The following is a 24653-nucleotide window of genomic DNA, read 5'->3' on the forward strand; positions in this document are numbered from 1 at the left end:
ATATCACACTGTTCATCTTTGCCTGTAGCATAATAAAACAGTCTACATTTCCAGACTACTGAAGCAATGTCTCTGTCTCCTGCATGGGTGGCTCCATAGAGCAATGGTTGGCAATTTGGACTTTGCATCCAATGATCCGATTTGAAACCTTGGAGGGACTTTTTTTATTACTCTTGAGCTTTTCCATTTCTTCATCTTTGTTCATTGATAGCTCAAATCCAACACCAGTAGGTTGAAATAGTCAATTATTGAATGCTTTCAAAATGTCCATCAGCTTGAACAAGTTGCATCAATACAAACTTTAAAATACTTTGACATCAAATTTCTTCACAAAGTAGTTAGCCATTATAAAATCATATTCTGATTTTCTCAAACGCATTTCAGATGGGTGATTCACAGCATCACTTTTTTAAGCTTTCCCGCTATTGATAAGGCGAAAATAGCACATTTTGAATGAGAAGTTTTCTTCAATCAAACATAGAGGAACCCAAATGATGATCTCATTCAGCTAGTAAAAATGTTGTTTTATATTAGTATGGAAATCGTGAAAAGAAAATGTTTTTCATGCTGATTTACAACAGTTGATCTCCAATCGTAAAATATAAGCTTTTGGTCGGAGGCATCACAGGTACTGATCAAATTCTAATTTTTGAACATTGTTCACAAATCATATGATATGCTTTATATACATAAACTGTATTGTTGGATCAATACTGAGTAAAAAGTGACTATCTCAATTTCAGGACATATAAAAGAGAAAGAAGTAGAAACTCATGTTTCAAATGCTGAGAGGCAACAACTGTTCATGATTTTCACCTCCACTAATTATATTTATTTTTATAATCTATATGTTTATGTTTTCCTATAAATATACAGAGACATATAGCTATATATACAGAGATACATATGTACAGGTTGATTTTTACATGTTTATAAGTAAATGTGATGTTGTTCCAAATAAAACTTCTAAGAACTGAATGGAAAAGAAAATTGTAAAGTTCAGATAAGTCCCACTGAAATTTGTACTCAGATCCCTGTTTTCAGAGTCCAGAGTGCTAACCATGACACCATCCACCCTCCCGTACCAGGGTGAGCTTTCCATTTTGACAGAAGAGATTTGCCTCAGGGGGCAACTTATCTTTCATTGAAAAATATTATCTCACATAAAAACCACTGTTCAACAGAGTTATAACGTTATTTGAGTCTTTTGGGCAACATCCTTCCCCAACATAGTTCAATATGCAAAAGTTTACCAGAATAGGAAAGCAATCCAATACAGTTTCTCTTTGACAGTAGAATATTAAAAACTTTGACATTTCCACATTCCTGCAGCAGTTTATGCTCCTTTCACATGGGAGGTTCCATGGTGTAATAGTTAGCACTTTGGACTTTGAATCCAATGATCCGAGTTCAAATCTCGGTGGGACCATTTTATGACTCTTGACCAAATCATTTTCTTTCAAGTGTATTCATTAATATCACATATCTAATACCGGTAGGGTGAACAATTAATTTATTGATTATACTCTAAAAGTTTATTAGATGTGAGCAAATAATAGAAATTTTACAATACCTGGAAACTAAATGGCTCAAAATAATGAGAGATTTTACAAACTCACTCTGGTTTCTCAAACTCATCACAGGGGCCTGATGCAAGACATTACTTTTTAAAATCTTACTGTTATTGTTAAGGCGAACAAGGAACTTTTTCATTGCAAAGCATTCATTAAAACAAAACTTGAGGAGTCAAACTTTGTATTACGGGGACCGAAGATGTGCAGTCTGAATAATAATCTTGAAATTCAGACGTACAAAGATTTTACACACTGATTTTCAACAGTAAATCCACAACCAAAAAAGTTGAATCTTTTGAAAGACATGTCAAAGGTGTGAATCTGAAATTCACTTTTAAAGACATTCACAATGAAATGCACTGTGTAAGTCCAGCATGTTGTCAGCTAAGAAATCAGCAAAAATGAACTATCTCATTACTGGCCATATAGATGAGAAAGGAAAATAAACTCATGTTTACAATGTGGATGTGAAAGAACAGTTTCTAGGTTCAGCTTCAATATTTATGTTAATGAATAATTGATATGTTCATATTGTCTAACAGCTATCTAGACAGATAAAGCTATGTATGCATCTATACATACTTATGCGTTCATACGCATCAGTATAAAACATTGATATTATGTTTTTTCTAGACCAAATTCTAAAAAATGAGTTAAACAGTGAATCTCATAATTGTAGTAGGTCCCACCGAGATTTGAACTCAGATCGCTGGATTCAGAGTCCAGAGTGCTAACCATTACACCATGGAACCCTCTCACACAAGAGTGACTTTTCCATTGAGACAAAAGAGAGCGCATCAGTGATGGCCTTCTCTTATATTGATAAAAAGATATCTCATTTGAATGGTCATAGTGGATAGAGCTTTAATGTGATTTGATTCTTTTCAGCTATATTCTCTATAAAAGTGTTAAATATTCAAATGTTTATCTGAATATAAAAGTTATATCACACTGTTCATCTTTGCCTGTAGCATAATAAAACAGTCTACATTTCCAGACTACTGAAGCAATGTCTCTGTCTCCTGCATGGGTGGCTCCATAGAGCAATGGTTGGCAATTTGGACTTTGCATCCAATGATCCGATTTGAAACCTTGGAGGGACTTTTTTTATTACTCTTGAGCTTTTCCATTTCTTCATCTTTGTTCATTGATAGCTCAAATCCAACACCAGTAGGTTGAAATAGTCAATTATTGAATGCTTTCAAAATGTCCATCAGCTTGAACAAGTTGCATCAATACAAACTTTAAAATACTTTGACATCAAATTTCTTCACAAAGTAGTTAGCCATTATAAAATCATATTCTGATTTTCTCAAACGCATTTCAGATGGGTGATTCACAGCATCACTTTTTTAAGCTTTCCCGCTATTGATAAGGCGAAAATAGCACATTTTGAATGAGAAGTTTTCTTCAATCAAACATAGAGGAACCCAAATGATGATCTCATTCAGCTAGTAAAAATGTTGTTTTATATTAGTATGGAAATCGTGAAAAGAAAATGTTTTTCATGCTGATTTACAACAGTTGATCTCCAATCGTAAAATATAAGCTTTTGGTCGGAGGCATCACAGGTACTGATCAAATTCTAATTTTTGAACATTGTTCACAAATCATATGATATGCTTTATATACATAAACTGTATTGTTGGATCAATACTGAGTAAAAAGTGACTATCTCAATTTCAGGACATATAAAAGAGAAAGAAGTAGAAACTCATGTTTCAAATGCTGAGAGGCAACAACTGTTCATGATTTTCACCTCCACTAATTATATTTATTTTTATAATCTATATGTTTATGTTTTCCTATAAATATACAGAGACATATAGCTATATATACAGAGATACATATGTACAGGTTGATTTTTACATGTTTATAAGTAAATGTGATGTTGTTCCAAATAAAACTTCTAAGAACTGAATGGAAAAGAAAATTGTAAAGTTCAGATAGGTCCCACTGAAATTTGTACTCAGATCCCTGTTTTCAGAGTCCAGAGTGCTAACCATGACACCATCCACCCTCCCGTACCAGGGTGAGCTTTCCATTTTGACAGAAGAGATTTGCCTCAGGGGGCAACTTATCTTTCATTGAAAAATATTATCTCACATAAAAACCACTGTTCAACAGAGTTATAACGTTATTTGAGTCTTTTGGGCAACATCCTTCCCCAACATAGTTCAATATGCAAAAGTTTACCAGAATAGGAAAGCAATCCAATACAGTTTCTCTTTGACAGTAGAATATTAAAAACTTTGACATTTCCACATTCCTGCAGCAGTTTATGCTCCTTTCACATGGGAGGTTCCATGGTGTAAGGGTTAGCACTTTGGACTTTGAATCCAATGATCCGAGTTCAAATCTCGGTGGGACCATTTTATGACTCTTGACCAAATCATTTTCTTTCAAGTGTATTCATTAATATCACATATCTAATACCGGAAGGGTGAACAATTAATTTATTGATTATACTCTAAAAGTTTATTAGATGTGAGCAAATAATAGAAATTTTACAATACCTGGAAACTAAATGGCTCAAAATAATGAGAGATTTTACAAACTCACTCTGGTTTCTCAAACTCATCACAGGGGCCTGATGCAAGACATTACTTTTTAACATCTTACTGTTATTGTTACGGCGAACAAGGAACTTTTTCATTGCAAAGCATTCATTAAAACAAAACTTGAGGAGTCAAACTTTGTATTACGGGGACCGAAGATGTGCAGTCTGAATAATAATCTTGAAATTCAGACGTACAAAGATTTTACACACTGATTTTCAACAGTAAATCCACAACCAAAAAAGTTGAATCTTTTGAAAGACATGTCAAAGGTGTGAATCTGAAATTCACTTTTAAAGACATTCACAATGAAATGCACTGTGTAAGTCCAGCATGTTGTCAGCTAAGAAATCAGCAAAAATGAACTATCTCATTACTGGCCATATAGATGAGAAAGGAAAATAAACTCATGTTTACAATGTGGATGTGAAAGAACAGTTTCTAGGTTCAGCTTCAATATTTATGTTAATGAATAATTGATATGTTCATATTGTCTAACAGCTATCTAGACGGATAAAGCTATGTATGCATCTATACATACTTATGCGTTCATACGCATCAGTATAAAACATTGATATTATGTTTTTTCTAGACCAAATTCTAAAAAATGAGTTAAACAGTGAATCTCATAATTGTAGTAGGTCCCACCGAGATTTGAACTCGGATCACTGGATTCAGAGTCCAGAGTGCTAACCATTACACCATGGAACCCTCTCACACAAGAGTGACTTTTCCATTGAGACAAAAGAGAGCGCATCAGTGATGGCCTTCTCTTATATTGATAAAAAGATATCTCATTTGAATGGTCATAGTGGATAGAGCTTTAATGTGATTTGATTCTTTTCAGCTATATTCTCTATAAAAGTGTTAAATATTCAAATGTTTATCTGAATATAAAAGTTATATCACACTGTTCATCTTTGCCTGTAGCATAATAAAACAGTCTACATTTCCAGACTACTGAAGCAATGTCTCTGTCTCCTGCATGGGTGGCTCCATAGAGCAATGGTTGGCAATTTGGACTTTGCATCCAATGATCCGATTTGAAACCTTGGAGGGACTTTTTTTATTACTCTTGAGCTTTTCCATTTCTTCATCTTTGTTCATTGATAGCTCAAATCCAACACCAGTAGGTTGAAATAGTCAATTATTGAATGCTTTCAAAATGTCCATCAGCTTGAACAAGTTGCATCAATACAAACTTTAAAATACTTTGACATCAAATTTCTTCACAAAGTAGTTAGCCATTATAAAATCATATTCTGATTTTCTCAAACGCATTTCAGATGGGTGATTCACAGCATCACTTTTTTAAGCTTTCCCGCTATTGATAAGGCGAAAATAGCACATTTTGAATGAGAAGTTTTCTTCAATCAAACATAGAGGAACCCAAATGATGATCTCATTCAGCTAGTAAAAATGTTGTTTTATATTAGTATGGAAATCGTGAAAAGAAAATGTTTTTCATGCTGATTTACAACAGTTGATCTCCAATCGTAAAATATAAGCTTTTGGTCGGAGGCATCACAGGTACTGATCAAATTCTAATTTTTGAACATTGTTCACAAATCATATGATATGCTTTATATACATAAACTGTATTGTTGGATCAATACTGAGTAAAAAGTGACTATCTCAATTTCAGGACATATAAAAGAGAAAGAAGTAGAAACTCATGTTTCAAATGCTGAGAGGCAACAACTGTTCATGATTTTCACCTCCACTAATTATATTTATTTTTATAATCTATATGTTTATATTTTCCTATAAATATACAGAGACATATAGCTATATATACAGAGATACATATGTACAGGTTGATTTTTACATGTTTATAAGTAAATGTGATGTTGTTCCAAATAAAACTTCTAGGAACTGAATGGAAAAGAAAATTGTAAAGTTCAGATAAGTCCCACTGAAATTTGTACTCAGATCCCTGTTTTCAGAGTCCAGAGTGCTAACCATGACACCATCCACCCTCCCGTACCAGGGTGAGCTTTCCATTTTGACAGAAGAGATTTGCCTCAGGGGGCAACTTATCTTTCATTGAAAAATATTATCTCACATAAAAACCACTGTTCAACAGAGTTATAATGTTATTTGAGTCTTTTGGGCAACATCCTTCCCCAACATAGTTCAATATGCAAAAGTTTACCAGAATAGGAAAGCAATCCAATACAGTTTCTCTTTGACAGTAGAATATTAAAAACTTTGACATTTCCACATTCCTGCAGCAGTTTATGCTCCTTTCACATGGGAGGTTCCATGGTGTAATGGTTAGCACTTTGGACTTTGAATCCAATGATCCGAGTTCAAATCTCGGTGGGACCGTTTTATGACTCTTGACCAAATCATTTTCTTTCAAGTGTATTCATTAATATCACATATCTAATACCGGTAGGGTGAACAATTAATTTATTGATTATACTCTAAAAGTTTATTAGATGTGAGCAAATAATAGAAATTTTACAATACCTGGAAACTAAAAGGCTCAAAATAATGAGAGATTTTACAAACTCACTCTGGTTTCTCAAACTCATCACAGGGGCCTGATGCAAGACATTACTTTTTAAAATCTTACTGTTATTGTTAAGGCGAACAAGGAACTTTTTCATTGCAAAGCATTCATTAAAACAAAACTTGAGGAGTCAAACTTTGTATTACGGGGACCGAAGATGTGCAGTTTGAATAATAATCTTGAAATTCAGACGTACAAAGATTTTACACACTGATTTTCAACAGTAAATCCACAACCAAAAAAGTTGAATCTTTTGAAAGACATGTCAAAGGTGTGAATCTGAAATTCACTTTTAAAGACATTCACAATGAAATGCACTGTGTAAGTCCAGCATGTTGTCAGCTAAGAAATCAGCAAAAATGAACTATCTCATTACTGGCCATATAGATGAGAAAGGAAAATAAACTCATGTTTACAATGTGGATGTGAAAGAACAGTTTCTAGGTTCAGCTTCAATATTTATGTTAATGAATAATTGATATGTTCATATTGTCTAACAGCTATCTAGACGGATAAAGCTATGTATGCATCTATACATACTTATGCGTTCATACGCATCAGTATAAAACATTGATATTATGTTTTTTCTAGACCAAATTCTAAAAAATGAGTTAAACAGTGAATCTCATAATTGTAGTAGGTCCCACCGAGATTTGAACTCGGATCGCTGGATTCAGAGTCCAGAGTGCTAACCATTACACCATGGAACCCTCTCACACAAGAGTGACTTTTCCATTGAGACAAAAGAGAGCGCATCAGTGATGGCCTTCTCTTATATTGATAAAAAGATATCTCATTTGAATGGTCATAGTGGATAGAGCTTTAATGTGATTTGATTCTTTTCAGCTATATTCTCTATAAAAGTGTTAAATATTCAAATGTTTATCTGAATATAAAAGTTATATCACACTGTTCATCTTTGCCTGTAGCATAATAAAACAGTCTACATTTCCAGACTACTGAAGCAATGTCTCTGTCTCCTGCATGGGTGGCTCCATAGAGCAATGGTTGGCAATTTGGACTTTGCATCCAATGATCCGATTTGAAACCTTGGAGGGACTTTTTTTATTACTCTTGAGCTTTTCCATTTCTTCATCTTTGTTCATTGATAGCTCAAATCCAACACCAGTAGGTTGAAATAGTCAATTATTGAATGCTTTCAAAATGTCCATCAGCTTGAACAAGTTACATCAATACAAACTTTAAAATACTTTGACATCAAATTTCTTCACAAAGTAGTTAGCCATTATAAAATCATATTCTGATTTTCTCAAACGCATTTCAGATGGGTGATTCACAGCATCACTTTTTTAAGCTTTCCCGCTATTGATAAGGCGAAAATAGCACATTTTGAATGAGAAGTTTTCTTCAATCAAACATAGAGGAACCCAAATGATGATCTCATTCAGCTAGTAAAAATGTTGTTTTATATTAGTATGGAAATCGTGAAAAGAAAATGTTTTTCATGCTGATTTACAACAGTTGATCTCCAATCGTAAAATATAAGCTTTTGGTCGGAGGCATCACAGGTACTGATCAAATTCTAATTTTTGAACATTGTTCACAAATCATATGATATGCTTTATATACATAAACTGTATTGTTGGATCAATACTGAGTAAAAAGTGACTATCTCAATTTCAGGACATATAAAAGAGAAAGAAGTAGAAACTCATGTTTCAAATGCTGAGAGGCAACAACTGTTCATGATTTTCACCTCCACTAATTATATTTATTTTTATAATCTATATGTTTATGTTTTCCTATAAATATACAGAGACATATAGCTATATATACAGAGATACATATGTACAGGTTGATTTTTACATGTTTATAAGTAAATGTGATGTTGTTCCAAATAAAACTTCTAAGAACTGAATGGAAAAGAAAATTGTAAAGTTCAGATAAGTCCCACTGAAATTTGTACTCAGATCCCTGTTTTCAGAGTCCAGAGTGCTAACCATGACACCATCCACCCTCCCGTACCAGGGTGAGCTTTCCATTTTGACAGAAGAGATTTGCCTCAGGGGGCAACTTATCTTTCATTGAAAAATATTATCTCACATAAAAACCACTGTTCAACAGAGTTATAACGTTATTTGAGTCTTTTGGGCAACATCCTTCCCCAACATAGTTCAATATGCAAAAGTTTACCAGAATAGGAAAGCAATCCAATACAGTTTCTCTTTGACAGTAGAATATTAAAAACTTTGACATTTCCACATTCCTGCAGCAGTTTATGCTCCTTTCACATGGGAGGTTCCATGGTGTAATGGTTAGCACTTTGGACTTTGAATCCAATGATCCGAGTTCAAATCTCGGTGGGACCGTTTTATGACTCTTGACCAAATCATTTTCTTTCAAGTGTATTCATTAATATCACATATCTAATACCGGTAGGGTGAACAATTAATTTATTGATTATACTCTAAAAGTTTATTAGATGTGAGCAAATATTAGAAATTTTACAATACCTGGAAACTAAAAGGCTCAAAATAATGAGAGATTTTACAAACTCACTCTGGTTTCTCAAACTCATCACAGGGGCCTGATGCAAGACATTACTTTTTAAAATCTTACTGTTATTGTTAAGGCGAACAAGGAACTTTTTCATTGCAAAGCATTCATTAAAACAAAACTTGAGGAGTCAAACTTTGTATTACGGGGACCGAAGATGTGCAGTTTGAATAATAATCTTGAAATTCAGACGTACAAAGATTTTACACACTGATTTTCAACAGTAAATCCACAACCAAAAAAGTTGAATCTTTTGAAAGACATGTCAAAGGTGTGAATCTGAAATTCACTTTTAAAGACATTCACAATGAAATGCACTGTGTAAGTCCAGCATGTTGTCAGCTAAGAAATCAGCAAAAATGAACTATCTCATTACTGGCCATATAGATGAGAAAGGAAAATAAACTCATGTTTACAATGTGGATGTGAAAGAACAGTTTCTAGGTTCAGCTTCAATATTTATGTTAATGAATAATTGATATGTTCATATTGTCTAACAGCTATCTAGACGGATAAAGCTATGTATGCATCTATACATACTTATGCGTTCATACGCATCAGTATAAAACATTGATATTATGTTTTTTCTAGACCAAATTCTAAAAAATGAGTTAAACAGTGAATCTCATAATTGTAGTAGGTTCCACCGAGATTTGAACTCGGATCGCTGGATTCAGAGTCCAGAGTGCTAACCATTACACCATGGAACCCTCTCACACAAGAGTGACTTTTCCATTGAGACAAAAGAGAGCGCATCAGTGATGGCCTTCTCTTATATTGATAAAAAGATATCTCATTTGAATGGTCATAGTGGATAGAGCTTTAATGTGATTTGATTCTTTTCAGCTATATTCTCTATAAAAGTGTTAAATATTCAAATGTTTATCTGAATATAAAAGTTATATCACACTGTTCATCTTTGCCTGTAGCATAATAAAACAGTCTACATTTCCAGACTACTGAAGCAATGTCTCTGTCTCCTGCATGGGTGGCTCCATAGAGCAATGGTTGGCAATTTGGACTTTGCATCCAATGATCCGATTTGAAACCTTGGAGGGACTTTTTTTATTACTCTTGAGCTTTTCCATTTCTTCATCTTTGTTCATTGATAGCTCAAATCCAACACCAGTAGGTTGAAATAGTCAATTATTGAATGCTTTCAAAATGTCCATCAGCTTGAACAAGTTGCATCAATACAAACTTTAAAATACTTTGACATCAAATTTCTTCACAAAGTAGTTAGCCATTATAAAATCATATTCTGATTTTCTCAAACGCATTTCAGATGGGTGATTCACAGCATCACTTTTTTAAGCTTTCCCGCTATTGATAAGGCGAAAATAGCACATTTTGAATGAGAAGTTATCTTCAATCAAACATAGAGGAACCCAAATGATGATCTCATTCAGCTAGTAAAAATGTTGTTTTATATTAGTATGGAAATCGTGAAAAGAAAATGTTTTTCATGCTGATTTACAACAGTTGATCTCCAATCGTAAAATATAAGCTTTTGGTCGGAGGCATCACAGGTACTGATCAAATTCTAATTTTTGAACATTGTTCACAAATCATATGATATGCTTTATATACATAAACTGTATTGTTGGATCAATACTGAGTAAAAAGTGACTATCTCAATTTCAGGACATATAAAAGAGAAAGAAGTAGAAACTCATGTTTCAAATGCTGAGAGGCAACAACTGTTCATGATTTTCACCTCCACTAATTATATTTATTTTTATAATCTATATGTTTATATTTTCCTATAAATATACAGAGACATATAGCTATATATACAGAGATACATATGTACAGGTTGATTTTTACATGTTTATAAGTAAATGTGATGTTGTTCCAAATAAAACTTCTAAGAACTGAATGGAAAAGAAAATTGTAAAGTTCAGATAAGTCCCACTGAAATTTGTACTCAGATCCCTGTTTTCAGAGTCCAGAGTGCTAACCATGACACCATCCACCCTCCCGTACCAGGGTGAGCTTTCCATTTTGACAGAAGAGATTTGCCTCAGGGGGCAACTTATCTTTCATTGAAAAATATTATCTCACATAAAAACCACTGTTCAACAGAGTTATAACGTTATTTGAGTCTTTTGGGCAACATCCTTCCCCAACATAGTTCAATATGCAAAAGTTTACCAGAATAGGAAAGCAATCCAATACAGTTTCTCTTTGACAGTAGAATATTAAAAACTTTGACATTTCCACATTCCTGCAGCAGTTTATGCTCCTTTCACATGGGAGGTTCCATGGTGTAATGGTTAGCACTTTGGACTTTGAATCCAATGATCCGAGTTCAAATCTTGGTGGGACCGTTTTATGACTCTTGACCAAATCATTTTCTTTCAAGTGTATTCATTAATATCACATATCTAATACCGGTAGGGTGAACAATTAATTTATTGATTATACTCTAAAAGTTTATTAGATGTGAGCAAATAATAGAAATTCTACAATACCTGGAAACTAAATGGCTCAAAATAATGAGAGATTTTACAAACTCACTCTGGTTTCTCAAACTCATCACAGGGGCCTGATGCAAGACATTACTTTTTAAAATCTTACTGTTATTGTTAAGGCGAACAAGGAAATTTTTCATTGCAAAGCATTCATTAAAACAAAACTTGAGGAGTCAAACTTTGTATTACGGGGACCGAAGATGTGCAGTCTGAATAATAATCTTGAAATTCAGACGTACAAAGATTTTACACACTGATTTTCAACAGTAAATCCACAACCAAAAAAGTTGAATCTTTTGAAAGACATGTCAAAGGTGTGAATCTGAAATTCACTTTTAAAGACATTCACAATGAAATGCACTGTGTAAGTCCAGCATGTTGTCAGCTAAGAAATCAGCAAAAATGAACTATCTCATTACTGGCCATATAGATGAGAAAGGAAAATAAACTCATGTTTACAATGTGGATGTGAAAGAACAGTTTCTAGGTTCAGCTTCAATATTTATGTTAATGAATAATTGATATGTTCATATTGTCTAACAGCTATCTAGACGGATAAAGCTATGTATGCATCTATACATACTTATGCGTTCATACGCATCAGTATAAAACATTGATATTATGTTTTTTCTAGACCAAATTCTAAAAAATGAGTTAAACAGTGAATCTCATAATTGTAGTAGGTCCCACCGAGATTTGAACTCAGATCGCTGGATTCAGAGTCCAGAGTGCTAACCATTACACCATGGAACCCTCTCGCACAAGAGTGACTTTTCCATTGAGACAAAAGAGAGCGCATCAGTGATGGCCTTCTCTTATATTGATAAAAAGATATCTCATTTGAATGGTCATAGTGGATAGAGCTTTAATGTGATTTGATTCTTTTCAGCTATATTCTCTATAAAAGTGTTAAATATTCAAATGTTTATCTGAATATAAAAGTTATATCACACTGTTCATCTTTGCCTGTAGCATAATAAAACAGTCTACATTTCCAGACTACTGAAGCAATGTCTCTGTCTCCTGCATGGGTGGCTCCATAGAGCAATGGTTGGCAATTTGGACTTTGCATCCAATGATCCGATTTGAAACCTTGGAGGGACTTTTTTTATTACTCTTGAGCTTTTCCATTTCTTCATCTTTGTTCATTGATAGCTCAAATCCAACACCAGTAGGTTGAAATAGTCAATTATTGAATGCTTTCAAAATGTCCATCAGCTTGAACAAGTTGCATCAATACAAACTTTAAAATACTTTGACATCAAATTTCTTCACAAAGTAGTTAGCCATTATAAAATCATATTCTGATTTTCTCAAACGCATTTCAGATGGGTGATTCACAGCATCACTTTTTTAAGCTTTCCCGCTATTGATAAGGTGAAAATAGCACATTTTGAATGAGAAGTTTTCTTCAATCAAACATAGAGGAACCCAAATGATGATCTCATTCAGCTAGTAAAAATGTTGTTTTATATTAGTATGGAAATCGTGAAAAGAAAATGTTTTTCATGCTGATTTACAACAGTTGATCTCCAATCGTAAAATATAAGCTTTTGGTCGGAGGCATCACAGGTACTGATCAAATTCTAATTTTTGAACATTGTTCACAAATCATATGATATGCTTTATATACATAAACTGTATTGTTGGATCAATACTGAGTAAAAAGTGACTATCTCAATTTCAGGACATATAAAAGAGAAAGAAGTAGAAACTCATGTTTCAAATGCTGAGAGGCAACAACTGTTCATGATTTTCACCTCCACTAATTATATTTATTTTTATAATCTATATGTTTATATTTTCCTATAAATATACAGAGACATATAGCTATATATACAGAGATACATATGTACAGGTTGATTTTTACATGTTTATAAGTAAATGTGATGTTGTTCCAAATAAAACTTCTAAGAACTGAATGGAAAAGAAAATTGTAAAGTTCAGATAAGTCCCACTGAAATTTGTACTCAGATCCCTGTTTTCAGAGTCCAGAGTGCTAACCATGACACCATCCACCCTCCCGTACCAGGGTGAGCTTTCCATTTTGACAGAAGAGATTTGCCTCAGGGGGCAACTTATCTTTCATTGAAAAATATTATCTCACATAAAAACCACTGTTCAACAGAGTTATAACGTTATTTGAGTCTTTTGGGCAACATCCTTCCCCAACATAGTTCAATATGCAAAAGTTTACCAGAATAGGAAAGCAATCCAATACAGTTTCTCTTTGACAGTAGAATATTAAAAACTTTGACATTTCCACATTCCTGCAGCAGTTTATGCTCCTTTCACATGGGAGGTTCCATGGTGTAATGGTTAGCACTTTGGACTTTGAATCCAATGATCCGAGTTCAAATCTCGGTGGGACCGTTTTATGACTCTTGACCAAATCATTTTCTTTCAAGTGTATTCATTAATATCACATATCTAATACCGGTAGGGTGAACAATTAACTTATTGATTATACTCTAAAAGTTTATTAGATGTGAGCAAATAATAGAAATTTTACAATACCTGGAAACTAAAAGGCTCAAAATAATGAGAGATTTTACAAACTCACTCTGGTTTCTCAAACTCATCACAGGGGCCTGATGCAAGACATTACTTTTTAAAATCTTACTGTTATTGTTAAGGCGAACAAGGAACTTTTTCATTGCAAAGCATTCATTAAAACAAAACTTGAGGAGTCAAACTTTGTATTACGGGGACCGAAGATGTGCAGTTTGAATAATAATCTTGAAATTCAGACGTACAAAGATTTTACACACTGATTTTCAACAGTAAATCCACAACCAAAAAAGTTGAATCTTTTGAAAGACATGTCAAAGGTGTGAATCTGAAATTCACTTTTAAAGACATTCACAATGAAATGCACTGTGTAAGTCCAGCATGTTGTCAGCTAAGAAATCAGCAAAAATGAACTATCTCATTACTGGCCATATAGATGAGAAAGGAAAATAAACTCATGTTTACAATGTGGATGTGAAAGAACAGTTTCTAGGTTCAGCTTCAATATTTATGTTAATGAATAATTGATATGTTCATATTGTCTAACAGCTATCTAGACGGATAAAGCTATGTATGCATCTATACATACTTATGCGTTCATACGCATCAGTATAAAACATTGATATTATGTTTTTTCTAGACCAAATTCTAAAAAATGAGTTAAACAGTGAATCTCATAATTGTAGTAGGTTCCACCGAGATTTGAACTCGGATCGCTGGATTCAGAGTCCAGAGTGCTAACCATTACACCATGGAACCCTCTCACACAAGAGTGACTTTTCCATTGAGACAAAAGAGAGCGCATCAGTGATGGCCTTCTCTTATATTGATAAAAAGATATCTCATTTGAATGGTCATAGTGGATAGAGCTTTAATGTGATTTGATTCTTTTCAGCTATATTCTCTATAAAAGTGTTAAATATTCAAATGTTTATCTGAATATAAAAGTTATATCACACTGTTCATCTTTGCCTGTAGCATAATAAAACAGTCTACATTTCCAGACTACTGAAGCAATGTCTCTGTCTCCTGCATGGGTGGCTCCATAGAGCAATGGTTGGCAATTTGGACTTTGCATCCAATGATCCGATTTGAAACCTTGGAGGGACTTTTTTTATTACTCTTGAGCTTTTCCATTTCTTCATCTTTGTTCATTGATAGCTCAAATCCAACACCAGTAGGTTGAAATAGTCAATTATTGAATGCTTTCAAAATGTCCATCAGCTTGAACAAGTTGCATCAATACAAACTTTAAAATACTTTGACATCAAATTTCTTCACAAAGTAGTTAGCCATTATAAAATCATATTCTGATTTTCTCAAACGCATTTCAGATGGGTGATTCACAGCATCACTTTTTTAAGCTTTCCCGCTATTGATAAGGCGAAAATAGCACATTTTGAATGAGAAGTTATCTTCAATCAAACATAGAGGAACCCAAATGATGATCTCATTCAGCTAGTAAAAATGTTGTTTTATATTAGTATGGAAATTGTGAAAAGAAAATGTTTTTCATGCTGATTTACAACAGTTGATCTCCAATCGTAAAATATAAGCTTTTGGTCGGAGGCATCACAGGTACTGATCAAATTCTAATTTTTGAACATTGTTCACAAATCATATGATATGCTTTATATACATAAACTGTATTGTTGGATCAATACTGAGTAAAAAGTGACTATCTCAATTTCAGGACATATAAAAGAGAAAGAAGTAGAAACTCATGTTTCAAATGCTGAGAGGCAACAACTGTTCATGATTTTCACCTCCACTAATTATATTTATTTTTATAATCTATATGTTTATGTTTTCCTATAAATATACAGAGACGTATAGCTATATATACAGAGATACATATGTACAGGTTGATTTTTACATGTTTATAAGTAAATGTGATGTTGTTCCAAATAAAACTTCTAAGAACTGAATGGAAAAGAAAATTGTAAAGTTCAGATAAGTCCCACTGAAATTTGTACTCAGATCCCTGTTTTCAGAGTCCAGAGTGCTAACCATGACACCATCCACCCTCCCGTACCAGGGTGAGCTTTCCATTTTGACAGAAGAGATTTGCCTCAGGGGGCAACTTATCTTTCATTGAAAAATATTATCTCACATAAAAACCACTGTTCAACAGAGTTATAACGTTATTTGAGTCTTTTGGGCAACATCCTTCCCCAACATAGTTCAATATGCAAAAGTTTACCAGAATAGGAAAGCAATCCAATACAGTTTCTCTTTGACAGTAGAATATTAAAAACTTTGACATTTCCACATTCCTGCAGCAGTTTATGCTCCTTTCACATGGGAGGTTCCATGGTGTAATGGTTAGCACTTTGGACTTTGAATCCAATGATCCGAGTTCAAATCTCGGTGGGACCATTTTATGACTCTTGACCAAATCATTTTCTTTCAAGTGTATTCATTAATATCACATATCTAATACCGGTAGGGTGAACAATTAATTTATTGATTATACTCTAAAAGTTTATTAGATGTGAGCAAATAATAGAAATTTTACCATACCTGGAAACTAAATGGCTCAAAATAATGAGAGATTTTACAAACTCACTCTGGTTTCTCAAACTCATCACAGGGGCCTGATGCAAGACATTACTTTTTAAAATCTTACTGTTATTGTTAAGGCGAACAAGGAACTTTTTCATTGCAAAGCATTCATTAAAACAAAACTTGAGGAGTCAAACTTTGTATTACGGGGACCGAAGATGTGCAGTTTGAATAATAATCTTGAAATTCAGACTTACAAAGATTTTACACACTGATTTTCAACAGTAAATCCACAACCAAAAAAGTTGAATCTTTTGAAAGACATGTCAAAGGTGTGAATCTGAAATTCACTTTTAAAGACATTCACAATGAAATGCACTGTGTAAGTCCAGCATGTTGTCAGCTAAGAAATCAGCAAAAATGAACTATCTCATTACTGGCCATATAGATGAGAAAGGAAAATAAACTCATGTTTACAATGTGGATGTGAAAGAACAGTTTCTAGGTTCAGCTTCAATATTTATGTTAATGAATAATTGATATGTTCATATTGTCTAACAGCTATCTAGACGGATAAAGCTATGTATGCATCTATACATACTTATGCGTTCATACGCATCAGTATAAAACATTGATATTATGTTTTTTCTAGACCAAATTCTAAAAAATGAGTTAAACAGTGAATCTCATAATTGTAGTAGGTCCCACCGAGATTTGAACTCGGATCGCTGGATTCAGAGTCCAGAGTGCTAACCATTACACCATGGAACCCTCACACACAAGAGTGACTTTTCCATTGAGACAAAAGAGAGCGCATCAGTGATGGCCTTCTCTTATATTGATAAAAAGATATCTCATTTGAATGGTCATAGTGGATAGAGCTTTAATGTGATTTGATTCTTTTCAGCTATATTCTCTATAAAAGTGTTAAATATTCAAATGTTTATCTGAATATAAAAGTTATATCACAATGTTCATCTTTGCCTGTAGCATAATAAAACAGTCTACATTTCCAGACTACTGAAGCAATGTCTCTGTCTCCTGCATGGGTGGCTCCATAGAGCAATGGTTGGCAATTTGGACTTTGCATCCAATGATCCGATTTGAAACCTTGGAGGGACTTTTTTTATTACTCTTGAGCTTTTCCATTTCTTCATCTTTGTTCATTGATAGCTCAAATCCAACACCAGTAGGTTGAAAGAGTCAATTATTGAATGCTTTCAAAATGTCCATCAGCTTGAACAAGTTACATCAATACAAACTTTAAAATACTTTGACATCAAATTTCTTCACAAAGTAGTTAGCCATTATAAAATCATATTCTGATTTTCTCAAACGCATTTCAGATGGGTGATTCACAGCATCACTTTTTTACGCTTTCCCGCTATTGATAAGGCGAAAATAGCACATTTTGAATGAGAAGTTTTCTTCAATCAAACATAGAGGAACCCAAATGATGATCTCATTCAGCTAGTAAAAATGTTGTTTTATATTAGTATGGAAATCGTGAAAAGAAAATGTTTTTCATGCTGATTTACAACAGTTGATCTCCAATCGTAAAATATAAGCTTTTGGTCGGAGGCATCACAGGTACTGATCAAATTCTAATTTTTGAACATTGTTCACAAATCATATGATATGCTTTATATACATAAACTGTATTGTTGGATCAATACTGAGTAAAAAGTGACTATCTCAATTTCAGGACATATAAAAGAGAAAGAAGTAGAAACTCATGTTTCAAATGCTGAGAGGCAACAACTGTTCATGATTTTCACCTCCACTAATTATATTTATTTTTATAATCTATATGTTTATATGTTCCTATAAATATACAGAGACATATAGCTATATATACAGAGATACATATGTACAGGTTGATTTTTACATGTTTATAAGTAAATGTGATGTTGTTCCAAATAAAACTTCTAAGAACTGAATGGAAAAGAAAATTGTAAAGTTCAGATAAGTCCCACTGAAATTTGTACTCAGATCCCTGTTTTCAGAGTCCAGAGTGCTAACCATGACACCATCCACCCTCCCGTACCAGGGTGAGCTTTCCATTTTGACAGAAGAGATTTGCCTCAGGGGGCAACTTATCTTTCATTGAAAAATATTATCTCACATAAAAACCACTGTTCAACAGAGTTATAACGTTATTTGAGTCTTTTGGGCAACATCCTTCCCCAACATAGTTCAATATGCAAAAGTTTACCAGAATAGGAAAGCAATCCAATACAGTTTCTCTTTGACAGTAGAATATTAAAAACTTTGACATTTCCACATTCCTGCAGCAGTTTATGCTCCTTTCACATGGGAGGTTCCATGGTGTAATGGTTAGCACTTTGGACTTTGAATCCAATGATCCGAGTTCAAATCTCGGTGGGACCATTTTATGACTCTTGACCAAATCATTTTCTTTCAAGTGTATTCATTAATATCACATATCTAATACCGGTAGGGTAAACAATTAATTTATTGATTATACTCTAAAAGTTTATTAGATGTGAGCAAATAATAGAAATTTTACAATACCTGGAAACTATAGGCTCAAAATAATGAGAGATTTTACAAACTCACTCTGGTTTCTCAAACTCATCACAGGGGCCTGATGCAAGACATTACTTTTTAAAATCTTACTGTTATTGTTAAGGCGAACAAGGAACTTTTTCATTGCAAAGCATTCATTAAAACAAAACTTGAGGAGTCAAACTTTGTATTACGGGGACCGAAGATGTGCAGTTTGAATAATAATCTTGAAATTCAGACGTACAAAGATTTTACACACTGATTTTCAACAGTAAATCCACAACCAAAAAAGTTGAATCTTTTGAAAGACATGTCAAAGGTGTGAATCTGAAATTCACTTTTAAAGACATTCACAATGAAATGCACTGTGTAAGTCCAGCATGTTGTCAGCTAAGAAATCAGCAAAAATGAACTATCTCATTACTGGCCATATAGATGAGAAAGGAAAATAAACTCATGTTTACAATGTGGATGTGAAAGAACAGTTTCTAGGTTCAGCTTCAATATTTATGTTAATGAATAATTGATATGTTCATATTGTCTAACAGCTATCTAGACAGATAAAGCTATGTATGCATCTATACATACTTATGCGTTCATACGCATCAGTATAAAACATTGATATTATGTTTTTTCTAGACCAAATTCTAAAAAATGAGTTAAACAGTGAATCTCATAATTGTAGTAGGTCCCACCGAGATTTGAACTCAGATCGCTGGATTCAGAGTCCAGAGTGCTAACCATTACACCATGGAACCCTCTCACACAAGAGTGACTTTTCCATTGAGACAAAAGAGAGCGCATCAGTGATGGCCTTCTCTTATATTGATAAAAAGATATCTCATTTGAATGGTCATAGTGGATAGAGCTTTAATGTGATTTGATTCTTTTCAGCTATATTCTCTATAAAAGTGTTAAATATTCAAATGTTTATCTGAATATAAAAGTTATATCACACTGTTCATCTTTGCCTGTAGCATAATAAAACAGTCTACATTTCCAGACTACTGAAGCAATGTCTCTGTCTCCTGCATGGGTGGCTCCATAGAGCAATGGTTGGCAATTTGGACTTTGCATCCAATGATCCGATTTGAAACCTTGGAGGGACTTTTTTTATTACTCTTGAGCTTTTCCATTTCTTCATCTTTGTTCATTGATAGCTCAAATCCAACACCAGTAGGTTGAAATAGTCAATTATTGAATGCTTTCAAAATGTCCATCAGCTTGAACAAGTTGCATCAATACAAACTTTAAAATACTTTGACATCAAATTTCTTCACAAAGTAGTTAGCCATTATAAAATCATATTCTGATTTTCTCAAACGCATTTCAGATGGGTGATTCACAGCATCACTTTTTTAAGCTTTCCCGCTATTGATAAGGCGAAAATAGCACATTTTGAATGAGAAGTTATCTTCAATCAAACATAGAGGAACCCAAATGATGATCTCATTCAGCTAGTAAAAATGTTGTTTTATATTAGTATGGAAATCGTGAAAAGAAAATGTTTTTCATGCTGATTTACAACAGTTGATCTCCAATCGTAAAATATAAGCTTTTGGTCGGAGGCATCACAGGTACTGATCAAATTCTAATTTTTGAACATTGTTCACAAATCATATGATATGCTTTATATACATAAACTGTATTGTTGGATCAATACTGAGTAAAAAGTGACTATCTCAATTTCAGGACATATAAAAGAGAAAGAAGTAGAAACTCATGTTTCAAATGCTGAGAGGCAACAACTGTTCATGATTTTCACCTCCACTAATTATATTTATTTTTATAATCTATATGTTTATATTTTCCTATAAATATACAGAGACATATAGCTATATATACAGAGATACATATGTACAGGTTGATTTTTACATGTTTATAAGTAAATGTGATGTTGTTCCAAATAAAACTTCTAAGAACTGAATGGAAAAGAAAATTGTAAAGTTCAGATAAGTCCCACTGAAATTTGTACTCAGATCCCTGTTTTCAGAGTCCAGAGTGCTAACCATGACACCATCCACCCTCCCGTACCAGGGTGAGCTTTCCATTTTGACAGAAGAGATTTGCCTCAGGGGGCAACTTATCTTTCATTGAAAAATATTATCTCACATAAAAACCACTGTTCAACAGAGTTATAACGTTATTTGAGTCTTTTGGGCAACATCCTTCCCCAACATAGTTCAATATGCAAAAGTTTACCAGAATAGGAAAGCAATCCAATACAGTTTCTCTTTGACAGTAGAATATTAAAAACTTTGACATTTCCACATTCCTGCAGCAGTTTATGCTCCTTTCACATGGGAGGTTCCATGGTGTAATGGTTAGCACTTTGGACTTTGAATCCAATGATCCGAGTTCAAATCTCGGTGGGACCGTTTTATGACTCTTGACCAAATCATTTTCTTTCAAGTGTATTCATTAATATCACATATCTAATACCGGTAGGGTGAACAATTAATTTATTGATTATACTCTAAAAGTTTATTAGATGTGAGCAAATAATAGAAATTTTACAATACCTGGAAACTAAAAGGCTCAAAATAATGAGAGATTTTACAAACTCACTCTGGTTTCTCAAACTCATCACAGGGGCCTGATGCAAGACATTACTTTTTAAAATCTTACTGTTATTGTTAAGGCGAACAAGGAACTTTTTCATTGCAAAGCATTCATTAAAACAAAACTTGAGGAGTCAAACTTTGTATTACGGGGACCGAAGATGTGCAGTTTGAATAATAATCTTGAAATTCAGACGTACAAAGATTTTACACACTGATTTTCAACAGTAAATCCACAACCAAAAAAGTTGAATCTTTTGAAAGACATGTCAAAGGTGTGAATCTGAAATTCACTTTTAAAGACATTCACAATGAAATGCACTGTGTAAGTCCAGCATGTTGTCAGCTAAGAAATCAGCAAAAATGAACTATCTCATTACTGGCCATATAGATGAGAAAGGAAAATAAACTCATGTTTACAATGTGGATGTGAAAGAACAGTTTCTAGGTTCAGCTTCAATATTTATGTTAATGAATAATTGATATGTTCATATTGTCTAACAGCTATCTAGACGGATAAAGCTATGTATGCATCTATACATACTTATGCGTTCATACGCATCAGTATAAAACATTGATATTATGTTTTTTCTAGACCAAATTCTAAAAAATGAGTTAAACAGTGAATCTCATAATTGTAGTAGGTCCCACCAAGATTTGAACTCGGATCGCTGGATTCAGAGTCCAGAGTGCTAACCATTACACCATGGAACCCTCTCACACAAGAGTGACTTTTCCATTGAGACAAAAGAGAGCGCATCAGTGATGGCCTTCTCTTATATTGATAAAAAGATATCTCATTTGAATGGTCATAGTGGATAGAGCTTTAATGTGATTTGATTCTTTTCAGCTATATTCTCTATAAAAGTGTTAAATATTCAAATGTTTATCTGAATATAAAAGTTATATCACACTGTTCATCTTTGCCTGTAGCATAATAAAACAGTCTACATTTCCAGACTACTGAAGCAATGTCTCTGTCTCCTGCATGGGTGGCTCCATAGAGCAATGGTTGGCAATTTGGACTTTGCATCCAATGATCCGATTTGAAACCTTGGAGGGACTTTTTTTATTACTCTTGAGCTTTTCCATTTCTTCATCTTTGTTCATTGATAGCTCAAATCCAACACCAGTAGGTTGAAATAGTCAATTATTGAATGCTTTCAAAATGTCCATCAGCTTGAACAAGTTACATCAATACAAACTTTAAAATACTTTGACATCAAATTTCTTCACAAAGTAGTTAGCCATTATAAAATCATATTCTGATTTTCTCAAACGCATTTCAGATGGGTGATTCACAGCATCACTTTTTTAAGCTTTCCCGCTATTGATAAGGCGAAAATAGCACATTTTGAATGAGAAGTTTTCTTCAATCAAACATAGAGGAACCCAAATGATGATCTCATTCAGCTAGTAAAAATGTTGTTTTATATTAGTATGGAAATCGTGAAAAGAAAATGTTTTTCATGCTGATTTACAACAGTTGATCTCCAATCATAAAATATAAGCTTTTGGTCGGAGGCATCACAGGTACTGATCAAATTCTAATTTTTGAACATTGTTCACAAATCATATGATATGCTTTATATACATAAACTGTATTGTTGGATCAATACTGAGTAAAAAGTGACTATCTCAATTTCAGGACATATAAAAGAGAAAGAAGTAGAAACTCATGTTTCAAATGCTGAGAGGCAACAACTGTTCATGATTTTCACCTCCACTAATTATATTTATTTTTATAATCTATATGTTTATGTTTTCCTATAAATATACAGAGACATATAGCTATATATACAGAGATACATATGTACAGGTTGATTTTTACATGTTTATAAGTAAATGTGATGTTGTTCCAAATAAAACTTCTAAGAACTGAATGGAAAAGAAAATTGTAAAGTTCAGATAAGTCCCACTGAAATTTGTACTCAGATCCCTGTTTTCAGAGTCCAGAGTGCTAACCATGACACCATCCACCCTCCCGTACCAGGGTGAGCTTTCCATTTTGACAGAAGAGATTTGCCTCAGGGGGCAACTTATCTTTCATTGAAAAATATTATCTCACATAAAAACCACTGTTCAACAGAGTTATAACGTTATTTGAGTCTTTTGGGCAACATCCTTCCCCAACATAGTTCAATATGCAAAAGTTTACCAGAATAGGAAAGCAATCCAATACAGTTTCTCTTTGACAGTAGAATATTAAAAACTTTGACATTTCCACATTCCTGCAGCAGTTTATGCTCCTTTCACATGGGAGGTTCCATGGTGTAATGGTTAGCACTTTGGACTTTGAATCCAATGATCCGAGTTCAAATCTCGGTGGGACCATTTTATGACTCTTGACCAAATCATTTTCTTTCAAGTGTATTCATTAATATCACATATCTAATACCGGTAGGGTGAACAATTAATTTATTGATTATACTCTAAAAGTTTATTAGATGTGAGCAAATAATAGAAATTTTACAATACCTGGAAACTAAATGGCTCAAAATAATGAGAGATTTTACAAACTCACTCTGGTTTCTCAAACTCATCACAGGGGCCTGATGCAAGACATTACTTTTTAAAATCTTACTGTTATTGTTAAGGCGAACAAGGAAATTTTTCATTGCAAAGCATTCATTAAAACAAAACTTGAGGAGTCAAACTTTGTATTACGGGGACCGAAGATGTGCAGTCTGAATAATAATCTTGAAATTCAGACGTACAAAGATTTTACACACTGATTTTCAACAGTAAATCCACAACCAAAAAAGTTGAATCTTCTGAAAGACATGTCAAAGGTGTGAATCTGAAATTCACTTTTAAAGACATTCACAATGAAATGCACTGTGTAAGTCCAGCATGTTGTCAGCTAAGAAATCAGCAAAAATGAACTATCTCATTACTGGCCATAT

General features: G+C 33.5%; 16 non-coding genes across 16 annotated transcripts; 8 read left to right on the forward strand and 8 right to left on the reverse strand.

Moving 5' to 3' along the window:
• Positions 1-2254: 2254 nt before the first annotated feature.
• Positions 2255-2326, reverse strand: TRNAQ-CUG (transfer RNA glutamine (anticodon CUG)). Its single transcript has one exon. It is a non-coding gene; the product is annotated as a tRNA-Gln (tRNA).
• A 1548-nt stretch (positions 2327-3874) lies between these two features.
• Positions 3875-3946, forward strand: TRNAQ-UUG (transfer RNA glutamine (anticodon UUG)). The gene has a single exon. It is a non-coding gene; the product is annotated as a tRNA-Gln (tRNA).
• An 825-nt stretch (positions 3947-4771) lies between these two features.
• TRNAQ-CUG (transfer RNA glutamine (anticodon CUG)) lies at positions 4772-4843 on the reverse strand. Its single transcript has one exon. It is a non-coding gene; the product is annotated as a tRNA-Gln (tRNA).
• Positions 4844-6391: 1548 nt separating this feature from the next.
• On the forward strand, positions 6392-6463 carry TRNAQ-UUG (transfer RNA glutamine (anticodon UUG)). The gene has a single exon. It is a non-coding gene; the product is annotated as a tRNA-Gln (tRNA).
• An 825-nt stretch (positions 6464-7288) lies between these two features.
• Positions 7289-7360, reverse strand: TRNAQ-CUG (transfer RNA glutamine (anticodon CUG)). Its single transcript has one exon. It is a non-coding gene; the product is annotated as a tRNA-Gln (tRNA).
• A 1548-nt stretch (positions 7361-8908) lies between these two features.
• Positions 8909-8980, forward strand: TRNAQ-UUG (transfer RNA glutamine (anticodon UUG)). Its single transcript has one exon. It is a non-coding gene; the product is annotated as a tRNA-Gln (tRNA).
• Positions 8981-9805: 825 nt separating this feature from the next.
• TRNAQ-CUG (transfer RNA glutamine (anticodon CUG)) lies at positions 9806-9877 on the reverse strand. Its single transcript has one exon. It is a non-coding gene; the product is annotated as a tRNA-Gln (tRNA).
• A 2445-nt stretch (positions 9878-12322) lies between these two features.
• TRNAQ-CUG (transfer RNA glutamine (anticodon CUG)) lies at positions 12323-12394 on the reverse strand. Its single transcript has one exon. It is a non-coding gene; the product is annotated as a tRNA-Gln (tRNA).
• A 1548-nt stretch (positions 12395-13942) lies between these two features.
• On the forward strand, positions 13943-14014 carry TRNAQ-UUG (transfer RNA glutamine (anticodon UUG)). Its single transcript has one exon. It is a non-coding gene; the product is annotated as a tRNA-Gln (tRNA).
• Positions 14015-14839: 825 nt separating this feature from the next.
• TRNAQ-CUG (transfer RNA glutamine (anticodon CUG)) lies at positions 14840-14911 on the reverse strand. Its single transcript has one exon. It is a non-coding gene; the product is annotated as a tRNA-Gln (tRNA).
• Positions 14912-16459: 1548 nt separating this feature from the next.
• TRNAQ-UUG (transfer RNA glutamine (anticodon UUG)) lies at positions 16460-16531 on the forward strand. The gene has a single exon. It is a non-coding gene; the product is annotated as a tRNA-Gln (tRNA).
• An 825-nt stretch (positions 16532-17356) lies between these two features.
• TRNAQ-CUG (transfer RNA glutamine (anticodon CUG)) lies at positions 17357-17428 on the reverse strand. Its single transcript has one exon. It is a non-coding gene; the product is annotated as a tRNA-Gln (tRNA).
• Positions 17429-18976: 1548 nt separating this feature from the next.
• On the forward strand, positions 18977-19048 carry TRNAQ-UUG (transfer RNA glutamine (anticodon UUG)). Its single transcript has one exon. It is a non-coding gene; the product is annotated as a tRNA-Gln (tRNA).
• Positions 19049-19872: 824 nt separating this feature from the next.
• TRNAQ-CUG (transfer RNA glutamine (anticodon CUG)) lies at positions 19873-19944 on the reverse strand. The gene has a single exon. It is a non-coding gene; the product is annotated as a tRNA-Gln (tRNA).
• A 1548-nt stretch (positions 19945-21492) lies between these two features.
• TRNAQ-UUG (transfer RNA glutamine (anticodon UUG)) lies at positions 21493-21564 on the forward strand. The gene has a single exon. It is a non-coding gene; the product is annotated as a tRNA-Gln (tRNA).
• Positions 21565-24009: 2445 nt separating this feature from the next.
• Positions 24010-24081, forward strand: TRNAQ-UUG (transfer RNA glutamine (anticodon UUG)). The gene has a single exon. It is a non-coding gene; the product is annotated as a tRNA-Gln (tRNA).
• Positions 24082-24653: the final 572 nt, after the last annotated feature.

The sequence above is a fragment of the Triturus cristatus genome, chromosome 5_2, assembly GCF_964204655.1.
Source record: "Triturus cristatus chromosome 5_2, aTriCri1.1, whole genome shotgun sequence".
NCBI lineage: Eukaryota > Metazoa > Chordata > Amphibia > Caudata > Salamandridae > Triturus > Triturus cristatus.